The 13,168-nt window shown below is 43.9% G+C and overlaps 1 protein-coding gene across 7 annotated transcripts in view; it reads right to left on the bottom strand.

The window, feature by feature from the left end:
* The window catches only part of RAB27A (RAB27A, member RAS oncogene family), a 113,551-nt gene that overhangs the window by 86,540 nt on the left and 13,843 nt on the right, over positions 1–13,168 (bottom strand). Inside the window, exon 2 of one of the 7 annotated variants that reach the window (XM_069765964.1) lies at positions 7,518–7,737. The exons of 4 other annotated variants lie outside the window; for them this stretch is intronic. The gene's annotated coding sequence lies outside the window, so the exon portion shown is untranslated. Of the gene's footprint in view, positions 1–7,517; positions 7,738–13,168 lie in introns of those variants that run through there. 2 more of the 7 variants (XM_069765960.1, XM_069765958.1) reach the window with 2 other exon arrangements.

The following is a 13,168-nucleotide window of genomic DNA, read 5'->3' as shown; positions in this document are numbered from 1 at the left end:
TGGAAAGATTACCACTTAAATAAAAAAAAAACAGAAGCAAAATGGAAGAAAATACACAGCAGAACTGAGAAGTGCGAAGGTGAATCCAGCTCTATAGTAAGGTAAAAAATTTTATTAGAAAGCTCTTCCCGATCTGTCTGTATCTGGCACTTCACATTTTTTTCTCCCTTGCTCCTCACTCCTCCCCCACCATAGAATATAATATGAGGTGTATCCTGACACCTCAGACAGCTGGCAGTGTGTGTTGCCTTGAGGACAATGGAGTTCAGATTTTTTTTTATTAGATGGTGAGCTCAGGAGACAGATTTGAGGGGGAGGTGTGAAGTGGCTCTTCAGTGGAGAAGAAAGACAAGTTCTATGATAAGTTATATTAAAAATGTTATGATAAAATCGCCTGTACCATAGAAAATACAGCTCTCATTACCTTAAAGGGAACCTGTCAGCAGGATTGTGCACAGTAACCTTGTCATGTCGGACGCTATTCACACTAGGGCGTCCGACAGACAGCGGTAATTCCATTTACGACCACTGTACGCTCAGTGGCGCCGGCTAGACTTTATCCAGGTTTCTCGGGGTTAATTTAGTTGGTAATCGGGTTGGAGGTTGGGTTACGCCCATGGCCTTTAAATAGTCTTGCTGGACTTTGGGCGTCGCTGATAATAGCTTGTGCCTCGTGCCTAGTGATTCTGGTCTGGAGTGGTGGTCTTGGAGAAGTGATATCGTATCTGGTGGTGTATGACCCGTTATTATATTTCTCCTCCTATATTTGTACTTATTTTGCCCTGTGCACATTATTGTATTTTCCTGTGTGCTTGCGGCGTGGTGCGTTTTTGGTTTTCCCTGTCTGTGCTTTCTGTGGGGGATTGGTGTGTGGTCTCTTCACTGGGTGGCGGATGGTGGTTTCAGCATAGGGCTGAAACAGGAGTTAGGGCCAGGCCTGACGGCCCAGACAAGCACACCATCAGTGTAAATTCTGGGAGAGGGACAGACAGGGTTTCCCCTAGTCTGAGGGATAACGCAGGGGCCCGGTACCCAGCCTTAGTCTCTCTTGACAGCCCCGTGACAAACCTACAGACAGTGTCAGGTCAGTGCCGTTATACTGATTACAATGATACCTTTGTTGATGAAATCCGTCTTGTGGTTGTGGTTTTAATCTTTATTTTCAGTTTTGAGTTAATATGTTCGTGCTCAGGGGCGGACTGTGGGGGAGAGGGGGGAAGGCGGTCTTTATGTAGTGCTCTGATTAGGTATTCATAATGTAGCCTGCTGACAGGTCACTGATCCCTCACTAAGAAGAGGTTTCACAGGTACCCATTCAGATGAAGACTTTATTCTCAGCGAGGAAAGGAAAGTTTAGGACCTGGTATACATGAGATGCCCTAATGTGGCTACCAGGTACACATGAATTGGCCAATTTATGCGCTAAACGCTCTCATTTTTTCATATTTCTAGTGCAGTAATGCAGTTCAATTTTCATGTTTGCATGTTTTATCGCGGCACTGTGCTGCCTTATTTATTTGACTGTATACGAGTTGGTGACTAAGTTCAGCACCTGTTCACATTTAGTCTATGTTTGGATGTGACGGTCAGTTTTTTGAAATTTAAAAACTGATTCCTCACTGACCTGCCCCCTTAGGCTACGTTCACATTAGCGTTCCGCTAATGTGCGTCGCTGTTGCGTCGGCGACGCAGCGGCGACGCGCCCCCATGTTTAACATGGGGGACGCGTGCGTTTTTTTGTTGCGTTCTCCGACACGTGCGTCGTTTCCGACGCTAGCGTCGGACGCAAGAAAATGCAACAAGTTGCATTTTTCGTGCGTCCGATTTTCGTCAAAAAACGACGCACGCGTCGCAAAACGCAGCGTTTTTGCGTGCGTTTGCGCGCGTTTTTTGTGCGTCGTGCGTTGCGTCGCCGACGCAGCGGCGCGCAACGCTAATGTGAACGTAGCCTTAGTTTGCATAACGAATATCTGTACATCCTTTAAAAAAAAAAAACACTTCTGCAGGAAGGCGCCAACCGCTGCACCTGCTCTGCAGCATAATCGCATGTTTCATGTCCGTTTGACAGTTTGAAAATGGTGCAGTAGCAGCTATCAGTGATAGGGATCAGTGACCTGTCAGCAGTCTGCATTATGAATAATGCCCGCAGCACGAGCATATCATTAACTCAAAACTGAAAATAAAGATTGAAAACACAACCACAAGATGGATTTCATCAACCAAGATATCATTGTAATCAGTATAAGGCTGCCTTCACACTATCAGTATTTGGTCAGTATTTTACCTCAGTATTTGTGAGCCAAAACCAGGAGTGGGTGATAAATATGATAAAGTGGTGCATATGTTTCTATTATACTTTTCCTCTGTTTGTTCCACTCCTGGTTTTGGCTTAGGCTGGGTTCACACTTGTGTGAACCCGTTTAACGGGCTACGTTACACCGCGGCATAACGCGGTGTAACGTAGTCCGTTAACGCCGCCATTACAAGCAATGGCGAGTGCATCGCTAGCGCACGCCCACAATGGGCGTGCGCTAGCGATGTGCCGTCATTGAGTGACGGACCCGAGACGCCGCCTGCAGAGTTTTCGGGCCCGTCACTGCTAGCTCGCCGCTAGTGCAGATGGAGCTAGCAGAAGCTCCATCTGCGCTAGCGCTGTGCAAGTGCCGGCACTTGCGTTAGTGCAGTCCGTTTAACGGATATGTTGAACGGACTGCACTAACGTAGTGTGAACCTAGCCTTACAGATACTGATGTAAACTACTGACCAAATACTGCTAGTGTGACGGCAGCTTAACAGCGCTGACCTGACACTGTCTGTAGGTTACTGTGCACAATCCTGCTGACAGGTTCCCATGATACTGAAAAGGCAAATTGAGCTTTTCATTCATATTTGCTTATGAGGCTGTTGAGTTGGGGTCAGGAGACCTGCAGTCAGGCCAGAAATCACAGTCTATACTTAAGACACTGTTTCATAGATGTTGGGTATGTTCCCACGGTCAGTAAACGCTGCTGGTTGAACGCTGTGTAGAGCCGCAGTGTCCAACCCGCAACGGCCAGATGTTACAGCACAGTGGATGGGATTTCAGGAATATAAGTTATAAAAGCTGTTTAATCTAAATCCATTAGAATAAAGATGATTTTTCATACATCATGAACCCATAGCAAGTTTCTAGGAGCATTAACAATTGCATAGGATAAAAATAACAAATAATGTGAAAAACACATTAACAAATAGTTGAACCCTACAGCTTGACTGAGCACGTCTGTGGAGTTGTGCTGAATAAATAATAACTAATAAGGAAAATGCCATAATAATCCACCTTTCCTACAATAAGGGATGCACTCGGCAAAAAAACAAACAAAACACAGAAGTATATTAAGGCCGGGCCACATGTGGCAAAATCAAATGGCTGCAAGTGTGGACCAATTCTGCAGCAAAGTCAGAATGTTCGTGTAAGATAATACTGTAGATTTCACCACTTTACATTGAAGCATAATAAGAATGCTTTAAATGTTATTGTTTTGTATTTTTATTTTTTCCCCTTGACATTTTTTGTAAACCCTAGTAATGTTTATATAGTAATTTGTTGTGGGTTTATATTATAGAATCCACACGCAGATCTACTACAGCTTTTTTTTTTTTTTTTTCACCTGGTGTAATAAGTGCCTTCATCCTCATGAATGTGGCGTTGCATTTCTTTGCCTTTCCAGAAATATGGCTCATTCTTCCATGTATGTAAAACTTAGCCTTGTTAGCCCAGAGCCTTACCTCTTTCCTATGGGACATCTTCTTGAAAACCATACTCAGTGGGGTAGAGACTAGATTTACACCCATGAAAGAAAGGACATATGATATTCCAGACACGGAGTGCTGCAGGAACATACAATGCCATAAAATAAGGCCAGAGGTCGGACAGATTTGGTCTCAGACTCTGATGCAGCTAGGTACAGGATCAGAGTTATCCGTTCCTAATTGCTCAAAAAAAATTACCGTAGGTCTCAGGAGGAAATAAAGAATTACTACCCATTAGTAAGAAAAAGGACAGAAATAATAGGTAGAATCCTGCTGTTTCTCCGAGTACAAGGTATGAAGAAAACAACATGTTCGACAAAAAACAATCAATCAGTGAAATGTTCATCCACAACAGCTTAAGTACCGTAGTTAGAGTGTAAATTAAAATGTGTTTTCTTGCCCAGCCATATAACAAAAAGGGAATTTAAGAGAAAGAGGTCATATCTAGAAAAACAGTAGCTATAAATGGATGAACCTGGAGGACCCTGAGCGACTTAGTCAACGGGGGCATATTTTTTTGCAAATGAAAAAAATAAAAGTTGGTTGCACATATCTGCATGGGCTTGTTTCTGCAGCCTGTGCATGGATATCTGCAAGACCTATTCATATAATTGCTCTCCTACCTGCGGATAAAGCCATGCCGACTAGTGCTATGCAGGTGCAGCTAAAAGATTGTCAAGGTTTATGCTGCAACGGCTTCTCTGCACAGTCTGTGCTGATCTACATGGCCCTCCTATGAGGGCCGTTCGTTATATAGTATCTTTACACTTTTATTAAGTATTCCGTACCTTCTGCGGTTATTCTATAACTGGCATGGCGAGAATAGTGTGTATTCCAGCTACTCGTACTTTATCTGTGCAAATGTACTCTTGGGTGCCTGTCATATAAGGTCTCTCAGATTTATTTTTCGTATTAACCACTATACAGGTAACTCCTCCTGGCAGGATTCATTGTGCGCCTGCGCAGTGCCTCTCATTTGAATTGCTGTGCTTTAGCGGTCCCTGCTGGGATTTTTTCATCCTTTGCCGGCTATGCGCATTGCGATTGGGCGGTCATCAGCGCAACAGACTTGGGAACTTCCTGTACATGCGCACTGGTGCGTTCCTGCTACCCCGGATGTGCTTTGTTTACTTCCGGGTCTTTGGCATATATACTAGAGAATGCCGACTCTCGTACGGCTTTCTCCAGACTACGTGCGGCGCTCTTATTTTCTGTGGCTTCCGCGCCCATTATTGGCATTTCCCCTGATGAGCCCCCCTTTACAGTCATGTGGGGCGAAACGCGTAGGGAAGAGACATCTGTCTCCACGAGATAAGTGATTTTTTCATTCATACCTGTTTGCTGCAAGGCTTATGGAGTTACCAAAAAATGAGTATAAAATACCCACAGACCACTATAGCAAGAGATGTCATAAAATCAATAAAGTTTATTGAATAATTCAGGCTTATGGAGTGTTTACTCTTGCTGATATTTAAACCGGACATGGGCTATTGAGTATTTTATATATCTCTGGCGTTTGTTTTGACTCTCTGGCTATACCCTGTACTTTGGTAAGGACTTATAAGTGCCACTACTCACTAAATGTCCTGTCTGGCGGTGATACCACTAGGTCACTAATTATGTACAGGTGACTTTACTCTTTTATGTATTTAAGTACGCGACACCACCGAAATGAGCTTGATGAGAGTGATTGTACCATAAGATTTGCTTTATTTGAATCTTAGAAACACTAGAATAATATCAACTTGCCTCCTCTGGCAGTGATGCCATGAGGCTATTATAATCATATCTGTAATCATATCTGTAACCCTCTTATCGATATTCTTCTTAAAACACAGCACTATTGACTATAGGCTGATAAGAGCTAATTCACCATTAGGTGCGCTCCTCAATAAGCTACGAGAGCATATCTACCCGGAGCACATATTGTGACCAAACTAAGTCAATAAGAGCTATTGTATCATCTAACACGCTCTAAAGAAATGTAGAGGGTATGATATCAATATCATCTAACACGCTCCTATAAGGAACGTAGAGGGCACGATACCAATATCAATACCTTCAGTGGTTATTTTTGTGACCCTCTAAGTTTGGGTATTTTTGTAACCCTCTATTTGTGGTTATTTTTGTGACCCTCTATTTGTGGTGTCCGGTACTTTAGTGATACTGTCCTACTGCATTTCAGGGATTTCCTGTTGTGTACCCTGTATTTGCTGAGGGATTTATGTTTTATTTCCCTGTATTATTGTTATTTTTTCAGTATCGCTACTTTATTGTTTGAGAGGTGCTACAGTGTTTAAATATCGTTTATAACACTTTTTTTTTTTTTGTTTGTTTTTTTTTCTCTCTTTCCTCTCAGAGTACATCTCTAGCTCACAATATATGCCAGTGTATATATATCAGCCTTATTGTGATACTATTGGTTCTCTAGCCTATAGCAGCACAGGTATTCCACTTTTATTTTCACTTGTTTTGTTTTTTTCTTGTTTTTTGTGGTGTTATTATTGGTGGTGGCTTCTTTTTGGAGGGATTCCTTTTTAGGGACTTCAGGGTCAGTCTTCGTTGAGCGGGGGCGCCACATCGTATCCCAGGGTGCCAACCTCCGCTGTCAGGAAGGGATTTTTCTAGGGACAGGCACATCTATCTTCCCTAGCCTTTTCATATATATTTGCATATATTTTTTCTGGCATCTTTTTTGTATACCAGAGACCCTGCTCTCCCGTAGGATCCCTCTTACTGGTCTATTTGATATTTTTTCTATATATTTTTAATTATTTAATTAAAATTTATCGTTTTAGGTCTTGTGTCAGTTTTTTTTTTGTTTTCTCTGCTGATCTACATGGCGGCATAAAGATGACACCACATGGTGCGGTTGGCCCACACGGCCAAAACCCCACGTAAGATGGCCAATACTGGCAAAAAGAACACACCCAAAAAATATTAATAAAAAAAACACAACATGCACAGTCATCATTCTACCGCACCAACATTTTGTTGGGAGTGTGAGGATTCTTGAAAACCTTGTCTCCACTCTTAGGTTATACTCACACTATTTTTTTTTCCAGTCAGGTTCGACAACAGGTCAATTTAAAAAAAAAAAAAAAACACCAGACAATGCACTTCGGTAACACCAAAGAATGTTCCTATTTATTTATTTGTAAAAATTGCATGCTGCCCTTATATTAAGACTTTTGAGTGGGTTTTAACAGCTTGAAGGTTGCAAAAATGACAATCGCCAAAATAAATAAAATTAAAAAAACAAACACTTGCACTTTACTCCTTAAAAAAGCATTTGCAAATCAACCCTGGAAAACTTTAAAAAAAAAACCATTATGAGTTTCATTAACCCTGCTGTTCTGTTGGTCAAAAATGACCGACTTTGAACTTCAATATTCTTTAAAATATTCAAGATGCGGCTCTGAAACTCGTGGCCGACCGACCCATCCTCATTTAAGTCAATCAACCACAAGTTTCAGAACCGCATCTTGAACACCCCAAAAAATACCAAAGTTCAAAATAGGTCTCCCCAGACCGAACAGAACAGCAGGGTTAAGACCTGAAGGGGTTTCTGTTTGAAAACCTTGTCAAGTTCATCATTTAGTTTGTTCACTGTAAGTGATATCTGTAACTTGTATGTAACCCCTTCTCATGGACAGCACCATGGAATCAATGGTGCTATATAAATAATTAATAATAATCATTTCCATAACCTAAGCCGCACTCACGCGTAGTTTGTTTGAGTGGATAATCTTCAGATTGCCCGCAGTTAGGATTCGTGCTTGTCAGTTTCCAATCTGTGACCATTATCCCGAGCGGTCGCAGGACCCATGTTGTTGTGATCACGGTGGTCTAAGCGGTGGTGCCCAAGAAATCATGCATTTAGCATCTCTGCTGTTAAATAGATCCTTCAAGTCAGGGGCGGACGTACAGTACCATTGGTGCAACCTGTGTAGAGACGCAAGAGGTAAGGGGGGGTCACGTCCATCTCCGAAAGTAGGTGGAATTGTGCACTATGATACTGAGCCCACATACTGTTCTTAGGGCTCATACTTACTTGCGTGAAATACGGCTGAGTCTCGCATGTTAAAACCCGGCTCTGCCGCCGGCACTCCAGAGCGAAGCGTGAGGCCGCATAGCAATACATGGAGCTGCACGCTCCGCTCCCAAGTGCCGCCGGGTGTTACCATGCGAGACCCGGAAGTATTTCACGCAAGTGAGTATGAGCCCTTACACAGGGCCCTCCTCTGTGTGTCGGCTGCTTCTTTAAAGGGGTTTTCCACTACTAGTACAACTTCTTGATCAAAATGTTTGGCCCCCATAAAATAATAAAGCCTATACTCGCCTCCCGTGCCGTCTCCGTTCCCGCAGTGTCAGCACTCGCTTTCCTCAGGGCTCCCGTGCGGTGTTGCGACATGTGACGCTGGCGGGCAAATCAGCACTGGCATCACTGTCCCCACCTTAGGACAAATCAAACATGAAGGGGACGTCCAGGCTGCAGCTGATCTCTGTCTTCCTCTTCATGTTCAATTTATCTGAAGGCGGAGACAGTGACACCGGCGTCAGATGTCACAACACCGCACTTGCATTTGACCCTGTAATAACCAGGATCCTATTAACTCATGTCCACCCACCTAGGTTTTAGGTATTTTGGTTCTTACCTCCTTCAATATTTCACCTCACTGCCACCGTCACCAGGGGAGAGCGAGTGCCGACAACAAGGGAATGGCGCCGGAATGGGAGGAGAGTATAGCCTTTATTATTTTATGGAGGCCAAACGATGGGTATGACAAGAGGTTGTCCAAGTAGTGGAAAACTTCTTTAACCCCTTCATTACCTTGGGAATTTCCATTTTTTCTGTGTTCGTTTTTTACTCCCCTCCTTCCCAGAGCCATAACTTTTTTATTTTTCTGTCAATATGGCCATGTGAAAGCTTATTTTTTGCGAGACGAGTTGTACTTTTGAACGACATCATTGGTTTTACCATGATGTGTACTAGAAAACGGGAAAAAAAATTCCAAGTGCGGTGAAATTGCAAAAAAAGTGCAATCCCATGCGTGTTTTTTGTTTGGCTTTGCTAGGTTCACTAAATGCTAAAACTGACCTGTCATTATGATTCTCCAGGTCAGTACGAGTTCATAGATGCCAAACATGTCTAGGTTGTTTTTTATCTACCATAAGTGGTGAAAAAAAATTCCAAACTTTGCTTAAAAAAAAGCGCCATTTTCCGATACCCGTAGCGTCTCTATTTTTCATAATCTGGGGTTGGGGCTTATTTTTTGCGTGCCGAGCTGATGTTTTTAGTGATATCATTTTGGTGCAAATACGTTCTTTTGATCACCCGTTATTGCATTTTAATGCAAAGTCGCAGCGACCCAAAAAAAAAAAATGTAATTTTGGCGGTTCTAATTTTTTTTCGCTACGCCGTTTAGCGATCAGGTTAATCCTTTTTTTTTTTATTGATAGATCGGGCAATTCTGAACGCGGCAATACCAAATATGTTTAGGTTTGATTTTTTTTATTTTATTTTGAATGGGGCGAAAGGGGGGGTGATTTAAACTTTTATATTTTTTTAATTTATTTCATATTTTTTTTAAACATTTTTGTTTTTTTACTTTTGCCATGCTTCAATAGCCTCCATGGGAGTCTAGAAGCTGGCACAACTCGATCGGCCCTGCTACATAACAGCGATCAGTGAAACGAAGAACCTAAAGTATGGAAATCAAAATATATGATAAAACCTTGTATGGGTGTATAAAAAATACCCAGATAAAATAATAAAAACAAGGAAAGGTACGATAAACTAAAATGCCTTTATTACATAAATATATAATTATAAACTATACAGGGCAACAATAGGCAAACACAAAAGTGTGCCTGTAACTGGAGGACAGAATATATACCGTATATAAAAATAGCAGCAAAAAATAGCAGCAATATTGTAACGGACACAGAGAGGGCTGGGTGTATATAAAAAAGAAAAATATAAAAAAATATATATTATAGAAATAAAGAACAATATATATTTATGTATACTATGTATATAGATGGCAATATTAGTATAATATCCGTATGTAGAAAAATGGCCGTATAAAAAGGGGAAATGGGCACTGAGCAGGCTAAATGAGGGCTACCTAAGCAATATAAAAAAATATATATAAAAAAATATATACGAAAGAACGTGTAAATATATTAAAAACACAATACGTATAAGGTGTCCACAATGGCAATAAGGTGCAAATGAGAGTGCAGGACAAAGAAAATCAAGCTAGTGTGAACAAGAGTACAGGAAGACTAAGTGATCAAGCATAAGTAAACACACAACGTGTAGGAGTGGTGAGAAATGAGCCCTAGATCACGGAAGCTGCTCAATGTAGAAATTACCATACGGCCACAAGAGATAATTACCTCTGCCAACTAAGTGTCCGGTCCTCCAGGTACAGCGCACCCCGACGCGCGTTTCGGACTGTGTCCTTCATCAGATCGCCGCTATGTAGCTGAAATGCAGGCTTGCTATGAGCACCAACCACAGGGTGGCACTCACAGCAGGCCGGAATCAGTAACCATAGAGGGCTCAAGGACCTCTATGGTTATCATCCTGACGCATCACCGACCCCCGATCATGTGACGGGGTCGGCGATGCGCGCATTTCCAGCCGCGCGGCCGGAAGCGCTAGTTAAATACCACTGTCAGCGTTTGACAGCGGCATTAACAGGTTAATAGTGACAGGTGGATCTCGATTCCACTCGCCGCTATTGCGCGCACATGTCAGCTGTTCAAAACAGCTGACATGTCGCGGCTTTGATGTTAGCTCACCGCCGGAGCTCACATCAAAGCAGGGGATCTGACCTCGGACGTACTATCCCGTCCGAGGTCACAAAGTGGTTAAACCCCTTAAAGAGAGGCTCTGTCAGAAGGTTTTTGTTACCTTACTTGTATGCAGCATAATGTAGAACTAGGGACACAGATTCCCATGATAGGTCACTTACTGGGCCACTAGCTATAATTTTGATAAAACAGTGATTTTAGCAGGATGTTCTCACTAGAGGACTAAAACTTGCTGCCATGTAGTCTATCATGAGCTCTGTAGAACCCCATTGGCATCAAAGTGTACAGACAAAGCAGTCAATGAGGCAGAAAAGTTACACAACTCATTAAAAAAAGACCAGTAGAACTTCCCTACCTGATCTATCTATCACAATAAATTAATTCACACTTTCCCCCATCCAGGTAATCCGCTGCCTCGGAGTAACCCTGGTCTGCCCTGTCCTTTAAACCGCACATCCAAGCTCTCGCCACCTCCTGTCGCCTTCAGCTCAAAAATATCTCCAGAATCCGTCCTTTCCTCAACCATCAATCTACTAAAATGCTTGTGCATGCCCTAATCATCTCTCGCCTCGACAACTGCAAAATCCTCCTTTGTGGGCTACCTTCTAAGGCTACTTTCACACTAGTGTTGGCCCGTCGCAGTGCGTCGGGCCGACGTACCGACGCATCCTGTGACAACGCAACACAACGGGGGCAGCGGGGGATGCATTATTACAACGCATCCGCTGCCCCATTGTGAGTTGCGGGGAGGAGGAGGCGGAGTTCTAGCCGCGCATGCGCGGTCGGAAATGGCGGACACAACGCACCAAAAAACGTTACAAGCAACGTTTTTTGGAGCCGACGGTCCGCCACAACACGACGTAACCGTCGCATGACGGTTGCGACGTATGGCAATGCATCGCTAATACAAGCCTATTGAGAAAAAAACCATCCTGAAAACAACTTTGCAGGATGCGCTTTTTCTGCAAAACGACGCATTGCGACGTGCGTTGTACGACGCTAGTGTGAAAGAAGCCTAACACTCTCACACCCTTCCAGTCTGTCCTTAACCCTGCTGCCCGACTAATTAATCTCTCTCCTCGCTACACTCCTGCTTCCCCTCTTTGCAAATCCCTTCACTGGCTCCCAATTTCCCAGCGTATCCAGTTTAAACTACTAAGGGTATCTGCACACGTAGAAAGCTCCTCTGCGGATTTTTCCACAGCGGATTTGATAAATCCGCAGTGAAAAACCGCTGCGGTTTTTCCTGTGGATTTATTGCGGTTTCTTTTGCGGATTCCGCTGCGGTTTTACATCTGCAGTTTTCTATTGGAGCAGGTGTAAAAACGCTGCGGATTCCGCACAAAGAATTGACATCCTGCGGAAAATAAAACGCTGCGTTTCCACGCGTTTTGTTCCGCAGCATGTGCACTGCGGATTTCGTTTCCCATAGGTTTACATTGTACTCTAAACTCATGGGAAACTGCTGCATATAGCCTAACACTGACCTACAAAGCCATCCATAAACTTTCTCCTCCATATATTTCCGTACTAATCCCTCAATATCTTCCCTTACGTAATCTACGGTCCTCCCAAGACCTCCTCCTCTCCTCCACGCTTATTCGCTCCTCACCCAATCGCCTCCAAGACTTCTCCTGAATATCCCCCATCCTCTGGAATTCTGTGCCCCAACACGTCCGGTTATCCACCACATTTGGATCCTTCAAAAGAAACCTGAAAACCCATCTCTTCAAAGAAGCTTACATCCTGTAACGACCACCTCAACACCACCGGAGCTACTGCAACCCTCGGCTTACTGTCTCCTTCCCCACCATCGTGTAGACCAGGGGTGTCAAACTGCATTCCTCGAGGGCTGCAAACAGGTCATGTTTTCAGGATTTCCTTGTACTGCACAGGTGATAATTTAATCACCAACTCATTATTTGTGTAGGTGATTAACCCCTTTCTGCCATTAGACGTACTATTCCGTCCATGTGGGGTGGGCCCTACTTCCCAAGGAGGAATAGTACGTCATGCCCTTTAATGTGACACTGCGACTTAAGTCACAGTGATCGCATTAAAATTCCGACGCCATCTTACCTGGAGGAAGATGGTGTTGGCATCCTAGGGCCTGTCGCCGCCCCCCCGGCCTCCCGATCGCTGTGATTGGCTGCTCAATTCTGAGCAGCCAATCGCAGCCACTCATTGTTTCAGCCAATCAATTTTGCTGAAACAGTGAGGTCCCAGCCTAGGATCGAGTACCGATGTACTCGATCCTAGGCCAGTGCCTGGCAATGCCAGGCATGGGCACAAACCCCCCCAGGATTGGCGCGATCGACGTGATCGTCGATCGCGCCAATCGCAGGGCACAGCGGCGGTGTTACCGCTCTGTGCCCTGCCTCTTCCTGCGCGCTCTGCAGTGCGCTCTGCAGCCCCCTCTTCCTGCGCGCTCTGTCTCCGGATCCTTCCAGTCTGATTGGCGTGATCGATGTGATCGTCGATCGCGCCAATCGCAGGGCACAGCGGTGATGGTGACCTGCCGGTGACCTGCCTGTCACCTGCAGGTGACCTG

Source organism: Ranitomeya imitator, chromosome 4 (assembly GCF_032444005.1).
Source record: "Ranitomeya imitator isolate aRanImi1 chromosome 4, aRanImi1.pri, whole genome shotgun sequence".
NCBI classification, from domain to species: domain Eukaryota; kingdom Metazoa; phylum Chordata; class Amphibia; order Anura; family Dendrobatidae; genus Ranitomeya; species Ranitomeya imitator.
This window is presented reverse-complemented; position numbering and strand designations above follow the sequence as displayed.